Here is a 20,493-nt window from a genome sequence, read left to right as displayed (position 1 = left end):
GAAAAAACTGTTTGAAGCACAAAAACACTTCGGACTTTGCCTTCAGTGGATATACCCATGCATGCCTTGAGTAATCATCAATGAAAGTCACGAAGTACAAGTGTTTACCAAATGACGGAGTTTGCATAGGCCCACATACATCACTATGTACAAGCTGCAATTTGCGAGTGGCCCGCACAGAACCATCCTTTGAAAATGCAGAACGCTGCATTTTGCCCAAAATACAGCCTTCACAAACATGTTTCAATGGTGCCTCAAGAGGGGGCAATGAAGCAACCATATCAAATTTCTGCAAACGCAGCAAACTAGCAAAGTTCAGATGACCAAAACGAGCATGCCATAGTTTTGCATCTGAAACTACCTTTTCATCAGAAACTGCATTTGCTGAATCTTCCACACACTTGTCATAAGAATTGAGCCTATACAGCCCACAAAACAAGGTGCCAGATACAATAATCGTATCACCAGAAGTCAAATCATGAATAGTACATCTGTCATCCACAAATTTGACTACAAGTCCAAGTCTAGTAAGCGTAGAGACAGACAATAGATTCTTCTTTATCCCTGGCACATACAAAGCATCTGAAAGTGTGAAAGCGCTGCCATTTGCAGCAGTAAGCATAATTTTACCAATGCCCTTCACTGGGTAAGAAGCATTATTGGCACATGTGACAGTATTCCCATTAGGGACAGCCTCAAGAGAAGTGAACATATCATGATGCGAGGTAATGTGCTTTGTAGCACCACTGTCAAAATACCATACATGAGAGTCAACAGAAACTACCAAACATGCATCATGTACAGATGGGTCATACTGGCAATACACGCTAAACGCCCATTCTGTATCCTGCACAACATTTGCAGAATCTGCATTTGTAGAAGCATCCGCTATTGTGGCTGCATTTGACTCTTTCTTCTTTGCCTCTTTAGCCTTTAGCTTAGGGCAATTCTTAATGACATGATCATTTGCCTTACAATAGTTGCACCTGGTCTTTTTCTTGCCTTTATCAAGAGACTTCTCAGACTTATTGTTGCTACCTGTGGAAGGAGAAGAAGTTGCAGACCTACTAATAGGAGAAGAAACAGTGGAAGGGACTGCCTTACCACTTCTTCTCTGCCTGCTGGGCAGCAATAAATGCTTGATCAACTGCACGTTGCCTGGCCCTGTTTTGCCTGGACTGCGCTTCTTGCAAGAGCTTGTTGACTAAAGTATCATACTTGACAGCATCAGGTCTGTCCTCATTAAGAAGTCTCCACGTGGAAGCAAAAGTCTGATATGTCTCAGGTAAAGCATCAAGAACAGTCTGCACAAGAGAATGATCAGGAATAATCTCACCTGCAAAAATCAACTGTTCTTTGAGATCTTTAATCTCAGCAAGAAAAACATTCATGTCATCATCTTCTTGCATAATCTTTAATTCTAGCTCTTTACGCAGGTAAGCGATTTTTGCCTCGTTACGACCTGCATACAAACCAGCTAGAATATCCCAAGCCTGTTTTGTTGTTTTAGCTGAACGAATATGTGGGGTGATGTTACATTTGACAGAAAGTGCAATCAAGGCATGAGCCTGCGCATCTTTACCATCCCAACAAGCTTGTTCAGCAGTGGGTAAAACAGCAGCAACAGTAGAGCTGTTAGAACCTGCAACATCCTCAATAGATCCTACATCCACAGAACCTGGACGTACATCCGTACCCTGCACAATGTTCCACACTCCTTTTGTAACCAAAACATGCTGCATCATGTATGCCCAAAGTGGGTAGTTGCTGTCTCCATCCAGTTTGTCATCAGCAGACAACATGCGAAATACATCATTGCTGTTATCAGCCATGGCCACTGACTGAAACTGATGCAAAAGCTGCCTGTAATGAAGCAAAGACTGAATAGAAAACAACTCGTGCTATGTAGCATGGTCCACAATAGAATATGTATGCCTGTTTTGCAGAAAACTGCACTGTCGAAATTTATGCAGAAAATGACGAAAACACCTGTGCAGAACTTGAAATGCAAAAACGGAGCCCGAAACGACCTCAGATGCAAATTCTGAGAACGCAGGGACTTGCAAGTGCTCGTGAAAACCACCTCAATCGGAGAACGTGAGTCGGAGGGTGCTGGTGGCGGCGTAGCCCTGGGAGCCGATGCCTGCTCTGATACCAATTGTTAGAATTAGGGTTGCAGGAAAGCACACAAAGCTTGGAGAAGAAGAAGCAAGAATGCACACAACACAAAGTGTATTAGATTGTGTCAATGTACAAAAGATAAGTTAGCCCTAGAAGGATGGGTGTATATACAAGCCGGGGGAAAAAACCTCCTAAAGAGGGAAAAAGTGCCCCGGCGGTCCTAAGTGTGTTCACACACATCACTGCCTATATATATATATGGCAACACCCATCACTACAATGGTTGGCTAACCCACGGGACTGGATGGACTGATGGATCCCTAAAATGAGACTCAATTCTGTTATGGTACGATAGATGAAGTAAATCCCAGATAAAAATTGTTCTATGGAAAAGAATCAACGGTTGTGCCTTTCAATGAGGAAAAAAGCGTTGGTCTCTATGATCCAAGTGCAATCGTTTCCTTGATCTGACTATGGGACTTACGGGTTCGGTCAAATCAGTTCAGTAAGTTAAGGCTTTTGACTACGTTAGAGTAAAAATATCCTAGAGGAATTGCCCGTGCTTTTCGGGCGAGGGAAGTTTTTCTAGGTTCGGTTTTGGAAGAACCGAGGGATAAGTCTCTTGTCCGGATATCCGTGGGCGAGGCCCCGAGTGAGGGATAAGTCTCTTGTCCGAATATCTGTGGGCGAGGCCCCAAGTGAGGGACCCTTCCCTGCCCAAGAAGTGCTACTTCCACTGTTAGCACCCCTGAATTCGTTGCGTGGTGGGGACAGGGATCTTTCATATCGAAACTAAAGCTGAATAAAGGACAGGGAAGAAGAGCATGTGGAGGATATAAACCCAAATGATCCAAAAGCTACACATGATGTTGAAGCATCAACCTCAAAGGCTACCACACAAACCTGGCAACACCAACATGTGCGACACAGGATACAAAAGCCCGAAAGAAAACTCATTCTTGGTGCATGGGAAAACCTAATGAAACCTGACAATCCAAGTAAAGTCAGAAGATAAAACAAGTTCTAGAATGTCACTTAGTGTGGATGAAGCAAGTTCTGATTCGTCAGTGCACCCCATAGACCAATTAAGAAACTAGAACCCACCCAACCACCCTAAATTGAACATCATGATCACATGACATATGAAGAATGCAAAAGGCAAGCTCAGGAGAGCATGCTTAGCATTGTTGATTGTCATACAAGATCACCGCTTGTGATTGAACCACATAATACCAGTCCTAAAAAATCAACCAAAATACAAGAACCAGAGGAGTATAGCTTCCCCTTTCTAGAGGAAGACATATTCTCTACAGAAGAGTCAATAGAGGCAAAATGCTTTATGCGGTTGAAAAAGTACGTGAGGAATTTGATGAATCCCTTACGAAATTAAAGCAGTCCCTCAAATCCTCATTTGGAGGATTGCCCTTCTCTCGTGGGTGATGCCAACATAGTGTCAACACTTACATCATTAAAGGCTACACATGAGTTATACCAAGACATAAAGAGCTACATAGAACAGGACTGTGAGGATTCGCAAGTTTCCAAACAGACCTCAGTTAGAATTGTCAGAGGACCAAGTGTGCCATTGTACACATTGGGTACTATTAAAAACTATGAGAGCTAAAAAGAGGATGAAAGTGAATGGGAATATAAAACCCAAATGGGATCTGAAGTTGAAACAAAAACTGAAACATCCATACTTCCTCTTGAAGATTCTATCATGGTATGGTTAGATTTCCCTATGGGCAATGATGTTAAGTGCAAACCTGTGTTGATTAGCCCTCGAGCTAGTCATAACATCATAAAAATAGACACTTGGGTGTTATTAGAACAACCTAAAATCATTCCTAAAGATAATGGTCTTGTAAGAGGTGCCAATGGACAAAACATTGAAGTTCCAGTTTACTTTAGCTATGCTACTCAAACAATTGGTGGAAATGTGGAATTTAGATTCCATGCTACCCTAGATCCCCTTGAGTATGATGTCATCCTTGGTGGAACTTGGATAAGTAACTCATTGTATTCAATTGATGAATTCATGCAAACAGTTACCTTGACCACTCCTACAGGCATTGTGAAATTGCTATTATGGGAGGAAGAGACCTTAGAGAAGCTAGAACTTCCAACATATCTTACTGAGAATATCCCAAGAATTATGGTTAGATTAGAACTTTCCACTAAACTCACAACAATTCAGGTACAACTTTATCCAATACGAGAGCACAATCTCATGACCCTTGAGTTATGGGATTTTTTAGGTCAGCCAACACTCACGGCTCTTCCTGAAAGAATTCCATTCACACAAGACTTGAATATGCCATGTTTGGGGTACCTTGAACATACATTGTATATTGAAACTAACCCCCTTACTTGTTGCAAGTTTTTTGTGGTTGAGTAGTATGTGTTGGAAGCAGATTTAATCTTGGGGCATAAATGGACTATTGCTACCCAAGCACCCCAATGTGCTTTGCTAGCGATAGGATCATCATGATGGTCAATGACACAAAGTTGACAATACCATATTGCACGGAAGAGGATCCAACCCTAATGGATTTCTATGATGCTGAACACAAAAAGTTACAAGCCTCTTCCACCACGGAATCCCTTCTATACAATGACCTACCATCTACATCAATGACTGACTTCGATAAAGCATCTACCCCCTCAACTCCATCCTCACCAACAAAGTCCAATGCCATAACCTTGCCAATCAACAGCTATTCCTATGACGAAGTTCCCCAAGTGCAACCATCTATCTCTAATAAGGAACCCATAGGAAAAGTCTTGGATCCCATGCCTCTTCGACCACCACCCTCCTCACAGGAGAAGGCTACATGCTCAAAGACATCAACATCATCAGCCAACACCACTCCATAAGAGACTCTACCTTCACCAACAACGCCCACCATGAGTCTCAAACCTGTAACATTAGTAGTGCTAACCAACGTGCCAAGGAGGGCCCAAAACCTTTCACTTCATCCACAAAGAAAATTCCACCAAGACAACCAAAATCAAGGTATCTTAACGGTATCAAAATGTGGGTGGAAAAGCAGTTAGTTGTAGCTCAAGGCTACTACAAAGGCACCAATCCAATTTGGGTGCCTTGATCATCAAAGCCTTTTCCTCATCAGCACAAAACTTAGAGGCCAAGCACTCCACAACACCATCCACAAAAGCCTATGCGAGTTCCTCAAAGAACTCCAACATCTCAACAAGTGTGGGTACCAAAAATCTTACTGCAAGCACAAGGGTACTACCACGGAAATACCAAAGCTTGGATTTCCAAGCACATTAAAAAGTCCCCTAAGCCTACAACAAAGAAAGAAATCTCAGCACCAAAAGCATCAGCCAATCAATTTATAATGATCATCAAAGATGGGTGCCTATGCACGTACTTTAACAACAATTATACTATGATGGTAATCCAGTCATATGGTTGCCAAAATCGAACAAAGTGAAAACAGCCTCACCACCGAACCCCAATAGCTTCAACTAATATTCATGAGCAACACCAAGCAAACCAGTCAACCCCTCTCATGCATTCGGCACCTACGCAAGAGCTTGTGTGTTCAATCAACTCGAATGGTAACCAACCAAAAGATGTACTTACCACTTCGACAACAATCGAGCCACAAATTTAAGAATCAATTCCCACATCTATAAACAGAGACTTATGAGAGTGCATTAAGGACAAACTAACAATGTTCTTTTCACAGCTCTTGATTAGAAGCATTAGTGCAAACGCTACGTGGCAGACATAAGAACCTATTCTCTCAAAAAGGAGAGTAGACACAAGAACTTTTATTGCTCGCAAGGTGGTAACCAAAAAAAAAAGGAGGGAGTCATAGTATTGCCTACCTAAAAATGTAGCTGCTCCATGAGTACATATCCATACTCATGCACTGGAGGACATTTGCACCAAGGCCTTACCATCAACAACTTTCTAAGTACATCTCTAGATGGGGGGGCCATGGTGGGCAAAATCCTGGTCAATGGTACAACCCATCGCATGGAACTTTCCTTCAAATTGCAAACCTCTCCAAACAAAGCTAGAATCTTCACAACACAATGATATCTAATCCTTCATAAAGACATGTATCTAAGCCTCGCAAGTCTACGTAATTCTTTCATGCCTCGCCCAATAAGTGGCTACTTCAACAAGAGCAGTTCAATAAGAGTCTATGTGACTCAATTCTTGTACTTCATGTATATTTGTTTCATAAGAGCACTTAAATATACATAAAAGCATAAAAAGTACATGGGAAGAAGCATGCAGGAATAGGTCCTACTCAACAACATTTGGCAAGAATCCTGCCACAAAAATGCACTTCATTGAAAGCCAAATTCTTCAAGAATGAATGTCAATTAAATTAATCAAATGAGGAGCTGAGAATCACAATCTCGTTCTAATGATTTTTTCTACGTTCCTTCGGATCCTCCTTCTCTTCTCCCTAATTATTAACATCTCTTAGTTTCCCAACTACTAACACAAATCCCATGTTACCCCCACGCACCCACCCCATTAGGAATTTATGCTAACCTCTGAAGGCACAGGAACGAATGGAAAGACATAATGAAGATACAAGTGCAAAGCAATGATAACCAAAGTACTCACATGTAGACCAAGAGAGCTTGATGTTGATTGATATGTAAGACTAGAAAGTACAATGCCTTTATAGGATAGGCACACACACTCTAAGTGTCACATGTATATGGGATAAATCCCAATATGCCACATGGCACCCACACAAAGACTAGACATAAAACTCACTCTAGACACACTAGAACACTCACTTTGACTTCATGTTCTAACACCCCCCGATGAAGGCAAGGTGAGAGACTACTGGAATGAGCCAAGAACAGAACATGGCACTGACGGACTACCAACCTCCAAGTTAGAACTAGACATAGTTCCCACACAATCTCAGAGGCAAGTGAGCATGGCTCAGAGGCTAGTGAGCATGGTACAAATGACTCAGAGGCTCATCAAGCATGGCTCAGAGGCTCATCATGCATGGATGCATGAACAACTCAGAGGTCTAGACAACTGGAGCAACCTGAGATCCTATCAAAGCCAATACATGACTCCACAATACATCCCCCTCCTGACTCCATAACAGAATGGTGGGGAGTCAGACATGAAAAAACAGGAAAGATTACAACATTTTAGGAGGACAATCCAAGGCTGTGAACCTTTATTGACTCAACACACATGATTTATTTGCATTCATTTTAGGGGGACTCCCAAGGCAGAGTACCCAAGCACACATAGAATAAATAAGAAAATGAGATCTCTTCGATGAGAGATGTCCTCCACATAGCTGCTGCATACATGGGTATGCCCATTCGTGCACCCGAATGAAGTGTCGGTGAAGCACAAAATGTCCCCGAAGGATATGTCGGTGAAGGCCATAGGAGCAGCTGAGTGGAGCAATCATAGCATGACTCTCAAAACCTTGATCGAAGAGTCCCCAATGTCGGATATGATGCCTTAACTTGGATCAATCTTGATTAATGTAGCAAAATTTCCAAATAAATGTGAAAATAAGGACTGAATTTACATAGATTTTGCAAAATCCCCAAATTTTACATGCTACAGACTTCGATTTTCAGATTGCGAGGTGATGAAATTGAAGGAGATAGTCGATGCCGATCAGGTTGTGGAAGAGGGAGGCAACATGAGAGATGTGAACACGTGGAAGAGGGAGGCAGCAGGAGAAATACGAATCAACAATGTCTTGCTGCTTCTGCAGATCAAGTTAAAGCAACTCCACGAATCATCTCTACGAATCAGCAATGTCTTGCTGCTGTGCAAATCAGATCGAATCAACTCCACGAATCATCTCCACGAATGTAGAGAAGTAAGCACCAGCTTCAGGAAGAGTGGTGGCGGGCAACTTCCAAGAAATGACGGGCAGCAGGAACTCGTGGGCAAACAAAAAAAAATCGCGCAGGAAAAATTTCGTCACTTTCTTGCAGGGGCCATAACTTTTCACCAGAACCTCGGATTGCAAAGATGTAGAAACAAAAAAATGAAGTTCACAAAGTCCTCTACAACTTTGCTACAGATTTCAAGTTGAAATTCAAATTCTGTCAAAAGATATGGCCGTCACAATGGTCGCTGGTCTCAATTCCAGAAACATGGCGATGAAGATCAAAGGGCAACTCCACATGAAGGGGTTGAGGGAAGGGCAGCCTTCCAAGGAGAAAGAGAGAGAGAGGCTTCTCTTTCTTGGCCTCCCTCAACTCAATCCCTTGGAAGACCAAGGAGAAAGAGAGCTGGCTCTGATACCACATGAAGGCACAGGAACGAATGGAAAGACATAATGAAGATACAAGTGCAAAGCAATGATAACCAAAGTACTCACATGTAGACCAAGAGAGCTTGATGTTGATTGATATGTAAGACTAGAAAGTACAATGCCTTTATAGGATAGGCACACACACTCTAAGTGTCACATGTATATGGGATAAATCCCAATATGCCACATGGCACTCACACAAAGACTAGACATAAAACTCACTCTAGACACACTAGAACACTCACTTTGACTTCATGTTCTAACAACCTCTAACCTTTTCAATTACTAACTAGCCTTTCTTATTCCTTCTGTAGAGGAACAACTACCATTGAACATCACTCAACATCAAAAGCCATCAATAAAGCTTGTCAATTCTCCCCACACAAAGGTTTTTAACGCGATCACAAGGATGCGATCGGCATCAAGAAGGGGGTTTTTAATGCAATCACAAGGATGCGATTGGCATCAAGAAGGGGGTTTTTAACGCGATCACAAGGATGCGATTGGCATCAAGAACGGGGTAATGTTAACCCATTCCTAGGGTTAACAAGAGCTACTACCATTATCTTATATCAAGGAGTCAAGGTAGATACACTAAAAGGTTATACATTCAAGATATGAAGCAATGGTGTCTAAATCTACGACTTGGACGGGCACCCGTAATGATCCTATGTAATACTTATGGCGATTCCCACTTTAAGAGCATGTGGTAGTAAGTTAGGATGAAGTCCCAAGTGATGTACTTCATGGATATATTATGAGAGTAGTCATTGTAGCATTAGGCCTCTTATGAGCCTAAAGTGCTCGGTCGGCCACAGTTTAAGTGAGTGTTAACACTTATGGCCATGTATATAAGTGAATATGTCTCATAATACAGAGGACTCTCCCATTGTGAAATAGAGTCTTTCTCTTGCTAATCCTCTTGCTAATCTCTCTCTTTAATGCATGCTAGTGAGTGTGTGTGAGTGAAGTGAGGTGAGAGAAGGGACGAGTACACATAGTGCAACGCGACAGTGTGAACGTTCGTAGGAGACGTGGTGGAATTTTGTCTTAAGGAGTGGTAGAGCATGGAGATCTCAAAGGTTACAAGCTCGTCCATATTGGAAAGATCCTCACGACACTTGCGGTTTACCAGGCAATCTCTTGTTGGATGTGTTTCAATGCAATCACGACACTTGCGGTTCACCAAGTAATCTCTTGTTGGATGTGTTTCAATGTGATCATGACAGGACACGATCGGCATTAGGAAGGGGAGAATGTTAACCCATTCCTAGGGTTAATAAGAGCTACTACCACTATCTTATATCAAGGAGTCAAGGTAGATACACCAAAAGATCATACATTCAAGATATGAAGCAATGGTATCCAAATCTGCAACTTGGGTGGGCGCTTGTAATGTTCCTATGCAATACTTATGGTGATGTCCACTTTAAGAGCGTGTGGTAGTACGTTAGGATGAAGTCCTAAGTGATGTACTTCATGGATATATTATGAGATTAGTCATTGTAATAGCATTAGGCCTCTTATAAGCCTAAAGTGCCTAGCCAGCCACAATTTAAGTGAGTGTGAACATTTATGGCCATGTATATAAGTGAATACCTCTCATAATGCAAAGGACTCTCCCATTGTGGAATAGACTCTTTTCCTTTCTAATCCTCTTGATAATCTCTCTCTCTAATGCACGCTAGTGAGTGTGTGCGAGTGATGTGAGATGAGAGGCGGGACGAGTACACGTAGTGCAACGTAGCGGTATGACAACGCTCGCGCACGGGAGACACGATGGAATTGCTTCTCAAGGAGTTATAGAGCCTAGAGACCTCAAGGTTTACAAGCTTGGCCATTGAAAAGATCCTTTGCGAGAGTTTCGGTTCACGAGGTAATCTCTTGCTGGATGTGTTTCAAGGGGGGTTAGGGTGAGCCATAACACATACTCATCACTGATCTCACTCTTGGAAAATTATTGACCCAAATCATCGTAAACGTATATAAGTGGTCGTAGACACAAACTAAGGCACACCTTGTTGCTATCCACGTTGATGCAATGTTGTTGCATATTTTTATATCCAAAGATATCTCAATTTTTTATTACCTCTCTCTAGATATTTTCTCTCTCTAGGCCAAAATAGGATAAAACAAGATCTTTCTTTTATTTCAGAGAGGGGAATAATTACAAGAACACAAGGGGAGGTTCTTACACCTTTACACCTTTACACCTCAAAAGCTGGAGGGAAGAATCTTACATCCTACCCCACTTAAAAAACGCGAGATGTCCTCATCTCGCAGGTGGAGTATAATCTCTTTCATCTTCTTCTTCTTCAATTACTTCCAGCGTTACTGCCTTGGAAGTGGATAGCCGATTCGGGAACATCTCTCTTTGACTTCCCCTATTCTGAGGTTGATGTCTTGCACTACTTTGGATTGAAACTGAGGGTTGGTTAGAGGGTCTACCTATGGGATTTCCCTGATTTCGGCAGAAAGGAACCTGATTACTTTGGAAGGAAGGAGCTGGAGTCTGGAACCTTGGTCCCTGATTTCCCAACCCCAAAAACCTTGATCCAAAAGGAGTTGGGCAATCCATATTGCGATGTCCAAATCCTTGATAGTTATAGCATTTCACTTCCTTGTTCAAGGGTGGAACTTCCGAAGTTGAATTCCAGGGGATCGAGTTCCGGGAAAAGGACCTTTCTTCCATTTTGGAACTTTCCATATTCTGAGCTTGACCTTGTTGTCTCTTAAGCGGTGGAAGGTTGGAATCACCTTCTGGAGCTAGAAATCTTTTAAAAGATGGCTTTGGCTGGGCCTTAACATCAAAGGCCTTGGCGAAATCCTTCGCCATCCATATTGCTTCGGCCATGGAAACTCGCTTGGCATTCTTCACTAGGATATTCAAAGGTTCATTTAGTCCCCAAATGAACCTGGCCATCAGCTGTTCTTCATCCAGCGGTGGTGAGTACTTGAGGAGGAGAGCAAACGCTTGGTGATACACTTCAATAGTTCTGCTCCCCTAGGTTAACTTTAAGAGTTCGTTCATCTTGGTTTCCAAAAAGCCGCGAGGACAGAATCTCTTCCTTAGGTAAATCTCTTCCTTATGTTTGGGTGTTCCGATCCAGCCGGTTTGTCTCGCAGTGGTTTCTCCATGCCACTCTTGCTGTTTCTACTATCTTTGTACCCGGTGACATCGAAGTATTCTTCCATTGCTTCGATCCACTTCTCCACAGCCTCGCCCAAGTTTTCCCCTTCACCCTTGAAAGGTCCAGGCTGTGATCTATGAAGAGTTTTACAAACATCCAAGTCGAGCTCTTCCTCATCGAGTTGGGGGTTATCATTCCTACCACGATGACCTCGATCCATGATCCTATCAACACGAAAATTCTTGTTAAGTCCCTTTATTTATAATTCAAATCCGACTTTAGATCCAACTGATTATGGGGTTCTTTAGATTGGTCAGCCCCCCAGAGAATCTTGGGATAAAGATCCCTTCTAATAGAAGAACATACAGAACTCATTCTTAACACAGTAATGGTCCATCAGACCGAAAATTTCATCTGAACATTCCTCCATGGAAATTTCAGTTATGCAGGTTCTCAATTTGTCATCGCTTAATTAGAGTCACTAGGTCAAGGTCAATAATAGCAATCTGTCAGCACAATCCACTAATCTCATAGTGATTTGCTGAAGTCACAATCATCATTCTAGTTACTATCATCATTACTGGGGTTCGTCCCATTCATTCTCATTGTGGCTTTGTTAAACTTCTCTTCTTTCAACTAGGATTCAGGAATCATTATCTTTCAATCAAAATCCAAATCAACTCATCAATTCTCAACCAAAATTCTAAAATCATATCAACCAGCATTCAAATTCATCATCTTGATAGCATTTTTGCTTATAATTTCAAGGTCTTAGATTTACTCGTATATATTGTCAGTAAAGAGCTGTAGTTATACCCACGGTATATACAGGTAGTCATGGTCCTTGGAGTTATAAGGTAAATACCATCGTATCTAGGCCTTAAGCAAGTCATGGATTTCGTACAATTGCGGTACTTCCATCTGAAGACCCAATTACCAATTTATGAATTTTTATTTAGAATATCAATTTGTATGAATTTCATCACACAATTACAATCTTTTACTGGTACTTCATAAATTTTTGACATTTCCTTCTTCTCGGTTGATCCACTTTAGCCAATTCGCTCTGATACCAGCTGAAAGATCCCTGCCCCCTCCGCGCAACGAATTCGGGAGTGCTAGCAATGGAAGTAGCACTTCTTGTGCAGGGCAGAGCCTCTCACCGAGGCCTCGCCGACGGATATCCAGACAAGAGACTAATCCCTCAGTTCATCCAAAACCGAACTCGGAAAAACTTTCCTCGCCCAGAAAGCATGGGCGATTCCTCTAGGATATTTTTATTCTAACATAGTCAAGAGCCTTAACTAACCAAACTGATCCGACCGAACCCGTAAGTCACATGGTCAAATCAAGGAAGAAACTTGCACTTGGATCATAGAGACCAATGCTTTTTTCCTCATCAAGAAGCACATCCATTGATTCTTTTCCATAGAACAAGACTATTGGGGATTTACTTCATCTATCGTACCATGACAGAATTGAGTCTCATTTTAGGGATCCATCAGTCCAGCCTACAGTCCCATGGGTTAGCCAACCGCCCAACCACTGTAGTGATAGGATCCATTTAGGAATTTGGTTATGTTTGGTCCTGGGTACCAGGGAAAAGAGTTCCCAGGCTCCTTAGCTGGCGCTTCATGCAAACTTCAAGATAGTCACACCACTTACACACCCAATATGAAATTTCCTGTTTCACAGATTCGGCTATCTTTAAAACAATCTTTTAATGAAACCATAGTATCACTGATCATAATCCTCCAAAATATCCGGTTGACTTCTAATTTCCAATCATTTTTCATCATCGGTGTACCTATGGCATCGTTGGCAACCAGAACGCTCACTACCTGTCCACTCAGGGGCCTTTTCAATAGTTCCTAGCTCATAGTACCCGGAAATATATTCACTTATAAAAATCCAGATTGACTCTCTATAGTTGAAGATTAGTAAGATCAACCAACAAATCCATATAAAAGAGCCGTGGACTCATCCGTTGAGGAACCAACAGGGTCAATCAACCTAATCCATGGCCACGTTTAGAAAACAACTCTAATAGCTTGTTCCTCCATTTTCTTCCTCGACGCACGCGTGGGTATCTTCGGCTACCCAAAGCCCGAGCACTGTATGGTCAGTACCTTCTAGGATCCTTCGCAGGTCACCTAGCGCTTCACTCATAGGCCGCTTTCTTGGTCCCTTATCCACCGTACCGGAAGCTCACCATTTAAATCAAATCGAGGCTGATCAAGACCTGGGCCGAGACCTTGCTACGCGAGATGTCCTCCGTTGACTTTCCGTCAGCTGTTGCAACTTTATCACTTAGGTCTTCACGACCTCATTCACAAGATGGTCAAAATGCTTCCCCAGCATTCTTGACATAAAATAGTCCTTTAAAAACAGGTCATAAATACAGTTTCTAATGAACTCTCATCTTTCCACATTGTTCCACATCATTTCTCGTTATTCCACATTCTTCTACATCAATTCACATTGCTTAATCCACATTCAATCATATGTATTCCCATCGTCCATCCATTCTCATCCAATCACATTATATTACATCCCATCACATCTATCCTTATCACATCTCATCCATTCTCATCTACCCATCATCTCATTCATTCACATCTATCCCGATTCACATCACACCACATCACATCCATCTCACATCACATCACATCTTTTTCACAACACATCACATCCATTCACGTCACATCTCATCCATTCACATCTATTTACATCACATCCACATCTATCCACATCATATCTCATTCATTCCATCCACATTACATCACAACCACATCCATCCATATCTCTTCACATCCATGCACATTCCATCTCATTCATCCACATCCATCTAGTCATTCACATGCATGTCTATCCACATCCATCCATACATTCATATTCACATCCATATATATTCACATCACAACACATTTCATCCACATCTCATCACATTCACATCCACATCCATTTCATCACATCACATCTTATCACATCCACATCCACATTCATTTGCATCACACCACATCTTATCACATCCATATCCACATTCATTTACATCACATCATATCCTATCACCTATCCTACATCTCATTCTCATCTCTTCATTTACATCCACATCTACATCCATTTACATCATATCCATCTTATTCATATCCTCACATCTCATTCTCATCTCTTCATTCACATCTATTCACATTTAGTAACGTTTTCTATTTTTGATACCGATGGGACTTTTCTAAATTTCTACCAATTGTTTAGCCTGGTTAAAGGTACTTTTTCTCGACAGATATTTTCATATTCTTTCTCAAATTCCTCAAGTGAAATATATTTAATATTATTCTTTTGAGTAAAAGATTCATGGGATTTACAAAAATCAATTCTACCCATATTTCCCAATAATGCTCCGTCATGATAATCTATGCACATTTAGAATGAACCATCTTTCTTTTTTCACCAAAAGTACGGGAGATGAAAATTGTGATTGACTTGGTTCAATCCATCCCATGTCCACAAGTTCCTTCACTTGCTTGGCAACTTTATCTCTTTCCACCTTTGAGAGCCTACTGGCTTGGCATTCGCTTCAAGAACTATGGGATGATCCACTTCTCTCCTAGGCAGCAGGCTCTTAGGCATTTGAAACTCATCCTTGAACTCTTCTAAGAGTCTTGTCATGCCTTCATTTGAAACACATTTATCTTCCACATTGTCCTCTTGACAAAGCTATAGTGCATACACACATGCCATTTTCTTGAGCTCCTTCTTAAGCTTAGTGGCATTGATCGAGAAAACCTTTGAGAAACAAGAACCATGCAATACAACCTCTTGCTCCCCACACACAAAGCTCATGAATCCATGTTGTAAATTCATTGTGACAGAAAGTTCCAAGTGTGGATAGTTAATCACATCCAAAGCACAATGTTAATCAGACCCATGTCCAATAGAAGAAAATCCATGTGGGATCTATACTTCTTAGAAAGCATGACTTTTGCATCCTTCCATGTCATTGTATAATTCATCATTGATCCATTAACCACTTGTACCATATGCAACTTTAACAAGTCTTTGGGATGCAATTATAGATTGCCCAATGAACTCTTGTTCAGAAAGCTATGTGTGCTCATTGTCCACAAGCACATGAGCAACTCTTCCATAGCCTTAATCCTCTAAGTCTTGGCACCCTTGCATCCCACATAAGCATCATAAGAAAGAGTGCATAGCTTAAGGTCATGCCTTATTGCTTCTGCAACACACATGGTTGTAGGGTATCCATTATCATAGTTATCTTCATTTGATCCCCCTGGATCAAAAGGAAACTTTCCATTGGGCTCATGACCCTCATCATCACCTAAAGAGTCAATGCATTCATTATATATCTCCACTTCATCCCCGTGCTCATCCTCTACAACTTTGGAGAGCACCATGTTAAGTGTCCTATTCCTTGCTTTGCATGACTTCGGGTGCTCTTTGCTCCCTTTTTTACCACACTTGTAGCATAAGCCCTTACTTCTCAAATCATTGATGCGATCCTCTTTAAAAAATTTACTTTTTTCCACCCCATCCCATCACCAATGGGTCCCTCTGAAGGAGCCCCACAAAATCTGAAATTAGTCTTCACACCTCTACCATACACCATAGGATACTTGGGAAAGTGGGGTAGTGGTTGGAGAATCTTCTTTAGATAACTTCCATGATTGTAGAGAGGATACACCAGCCTTATAAGTGCTCTTGTGAAAACTTTGGCTAGCATGCTTGAGATTGTTTGGCTTTTGAGCCTTCACATCAGTCCTAATGTTTGGCTTCAATCCCTTGATGTCAGCCTTATAAGTGCTCTTGTGAAAACTTTAGCTAGCATGCTTGAGATTGTTTGGCTTTTGAGCCTTCACATCAGTCCTAATGTTTGGCTTTTGAGCCTTCACATCAGTCCTAATGTTTGGCTTCAATCCCTTGATGTACTTGAAAATCTTGAAGTGCTCACCAAATTCCTTCACATGTAACATGAGCTTGACAAACTTATGAGTGTATGCCCTTACACTCCCCGTTTGTTCTAAATCATCCCATTCACATATGAGCTTGTCCTTTTGAAGTGAGTCATGTATGATCAAAAGTATAACTTGGCAAAGTTAGCTCCTCATGTGATGCTTCACCTTGCACTTGACCATCCTCATTAATCAGTTTAGTGGCCCCGACTTCATTGGCACTTGTATTAGCATGATCCTCCATTTTCTTTGGATTTTGAGATGCTTTCTCTAGCTTTCCTCTATTCCCCATGTTCATTTGCAGCTTTGGAAAGGTTGAAAAACACTAATTTAGTTATAGATGGCTCAAACGAAGTTAAAATTTGACGTGCTATATCTTGACATGTCCGTAATGTTGAGATGAACACTTGTAGCACCCTAGATCTCAGTTTTGACAAGTGCTATATCTCTCTATTTTGGGTTCTGTGCCACATGTCCACTTTCAGGTACACTATTCAAAATGAACTCCAATTTGTGCATTCTTTATGTTGTCATGTAGGTCTTGATGAGTAGGTTAGGGATCTTCAAAAATAGTTTTGAAAAAGTCAACCCTATTGACCAAAGTTGACTTCTTAGAAAAGTCAATCACTAGGGTTTGACCAAGTTCGATCTCCGATTTGAATGCTTGATACGTTGATGGGTAGCCCCAAGTGTGAGGAACAAGATTCTAAGATTGGTTTCAAATAAGCAATTAGGGTTTTGAAAAAAAATAGTCAAAGAGGGATTTGGTGAAAATTAGCCATGACCTTGGCATCTAATCCATCGAATCTCATTCCCCAAAGCATTTGCACATCTAATGCACCATTTTTGTTTAATTGCACTCAATTTGTAAAAAATCTCAATCTCAAATTAGCTTAAAATGCAATGATCCATATTATCAAAGCCTTTGCATGACCTTTGTGTCAATCCCAATTAATTTCCATTTCCATTGTTATGTGTATGATCCTTATCTTTGCCCAAACGAATGTAGTGTCAAAGAAGATGATGTTGTAGAAGAGCTTTATGCTTGCCAATCTCCCGGCCGACGAGCCTTCTCACCCCCTTACCAAAGTTTGGAATCCGATGGAAAGGGTTGAGGCCAAGTCTTCACACTGATGTACCTAATCTTCCATCTATCCACTTTTCCAAGGCACTCACAAATAGATGGACTCAAGGAATGCTCCCCTTTAGCCTCTTCACCAATGCCAAATGTGCCCTCTCCACAATCTAGATTCTATGAACTTGAAATAGTGAATTATAGATTGGTTGGAGAAAGTAAAGTCACTAATAATATAGGCATTTATACAACATGACGATTCAATCCAAAAATCATTACAAGAGTTCAATGTCAATGAAGAGGATAGCTTGGTTCAATGTAGTGTAGCTTGGTTCAATGTAGTGTAGCTTCTCCAATAAGACCACATCAAGTGAAAGCCACTCATATATGTCTTCATCACAACACTAGCATGTTGTGTGACGAAGAGGATAGCTTAGTTCAATGTAGTGTAGCTTCTCCAATAAGATCAGATCAAGTCAAAGCCACCCATACATGTCTTCATCCTCACAACATTAGCCTATGTATTTACATTTAATTGAGTAAGTCCAAGTAGTAATAGAATTCCTTGACTCATTGGTATGTCCAATAGCATTGAATCTTCACCATCATGAATATAAGTGGCCACACATGCAATGACTCAAGTGTGCTCCCAAATGTAGCCCTAATGCTTACAAGTAGCCATTAATGATGCAATAAGATGGTCCAAGCTTGCATCATTATAGATTTGGCTCACCAATAAGCCGCTAGTGAAGCATTCAAGTGATGTAATCAACCATTGATGTGAATAAGGCATCCATTTTCAAGAAGTTTGGGGTTAATGGATGAAGCCTTAATTCATGAGCTTATTTTGTGTCATAGAAAGATAATAGAAGGGTAGTAAGCTTTATCCAAGGAATTAAGGCAATCATTACCCCAATATGTGAAGAAACCCCCCAAATTTCAAGCTATGTTAACACACACCAAAGAAGCTAAAAGGTGGCTAATCTTCTTGCACATTGAAGCATTAATGGTTTAATAGAGAAGTAAATGCATTAAAGTGAATAGAAAAGTAAATGCATTAAAGTGAATAGAAAAGTAATAAGCTTCATTATGCCTAAAACGCAGCCCCATGAGCAAAATGAAACTTAACATGGTGTTTAGGGTTTGAGAAGAAGTGAATAGAAAAGTAATAAGCTTCATTATGCATTAAAGTGAATAGAAAAGTAATAAGCTTCATTATGCCTAAAACGCAGCCCCATGAGCAAAATGAAACTTAACATGGTGTTTAGGGTTTGAGAAGAAAACCCATAAAGGAGGTGGCAACATATGTAGTTATTGTGAATCCATAAAGGAGACACTAGCAGGCGCAATCATGCATCTTCATTTGCAACACCGCCAGAAGCAGGCGCAGGTCCATTTTCACACGAATCTACTCTCCACACATTCTAATTCTTGCATAGCAAGGTTACCATTGCATCACAAGGCAAGCAAGGCCACATAAGAGAACTTCAAACCCTAGAAATGCAGGCATAGTAAATGGCAACAACCATCCACACTTCTCCCCTTTTAAAAAATTTTATTTTTACATTCCTTTGTCCAAAACATCTCCACACAAAGTTTCTTGATGAAACTTGACCTAAAACCATTCAAAATCACCTCAATTGATGTTCCGTTGAATTCAAGGTTTCCATAGCCACTAATGCCTCCTAAATTTAGCACTTCTATTGGCCATAGCATCTAGCTTAAAGCATTTCCATGTTGGAATCAAGATTTCCACCACGAAACTTTTGGAGAAAATTCAAGAAAATCTATTTTGGGTGTAAATGGCTCAAACAGAGTTGTCTATGTGCTATAGCTTGACACGTCCGTAATGTTGAGATGAACAATTGTACCACCCTGGATCTCAGTTTTGACAAGTGTTACATCTCTCTATTTTCGGTTCCATGCCATATGCCCACTTTCTGATACACTATTTAAATGAACTCCAATTTATGCATTCTTTATGTTTCCGTGTAGGTCTTGATGAGTAGGTTAGGGATCTTCAAAAATAGTTTTGAAAAAGTCAACCCCATGTTGACCAAAGTGAACTTCTTAGGGTTTGACCAAGTCCGCAACCTCCAATTTGAATGCTTGATAGCTTGACGGGTAGCCCTGAGTGTAACAAATGAGATTCTAAGCTTGGTTTTTGACTGAATTAGGGTTTTCCAAAAAATTGTCAAAGAGGGATTTTGTGAAAATTTGCCATGACCTTTGTATCCAATCCACCAAATCTCATTCCGCAAAGAATTTACACATCCAATGCACTACTTTTGTCTAAATGCACTTAGAATTTGTCCTCAATTTGTAAGAATTTTGCCATAACCTTGAGGCATTTGCAAAATATCTTAATCTCAACTTAGCTTAAAATGTAATGATCCATATTGTCAAAGCCATTATCATGACCTTTGCCTTTGTCATGTGTATGACCCTTATCTTTGGGCAATCGAATGTGGTGTTGAAGAAAATAGTGTTGAAGAAAATAGTGTTGAAGAAGAGCTTTATGCTTGCCAATATCTCGGCCAACAAGCCTTCTCACCCTCTTACCAAAGTTTGGAATCCAATGGCAAGGGTTGAGGCCATGTCTTCACATGATGTACCTAATCCTACATCTATCCGCGTTTCCAAGGCACTCACGGATAGACGGATTCAAGACATGCTCCCCTTTGGTCTCTTCACCAATGTCAAAGGTACCCTCCCATAATCTAGATTCTATGAACTTGAAATAGCGAATTGTAAATTGCTTGGAGAAAGTAGAGTCACTTATAATTTAGGCATTTATACAGCATGCCAATCCAATCCAAAAATCATTACAAGAGTTTAATGTCAATGAAGAGAATAGCTTGGTTTAATGTAGTGTAGCTTCTTTAATAAGA

Source organism: Cibotium barometz, chromosome 63, assembly GCF_041138505.1.
Source record: "Cibotium barometz isolate CiBa-2024 chromosome 63, ASM4113850v1, whole genome shotgun sequence".
Lineage (NCBI taxonomy): Eukaryota > Viridiplantae > Streptophyta > Polypodiopsida > Cyatheales > Cibotiaceae > Cibotium > Cibotium barometz.
The sequence above is the reverse complement of the archived record's forward strand: the minus strand, read 5'-3'. Positions refer to the sequence as shown.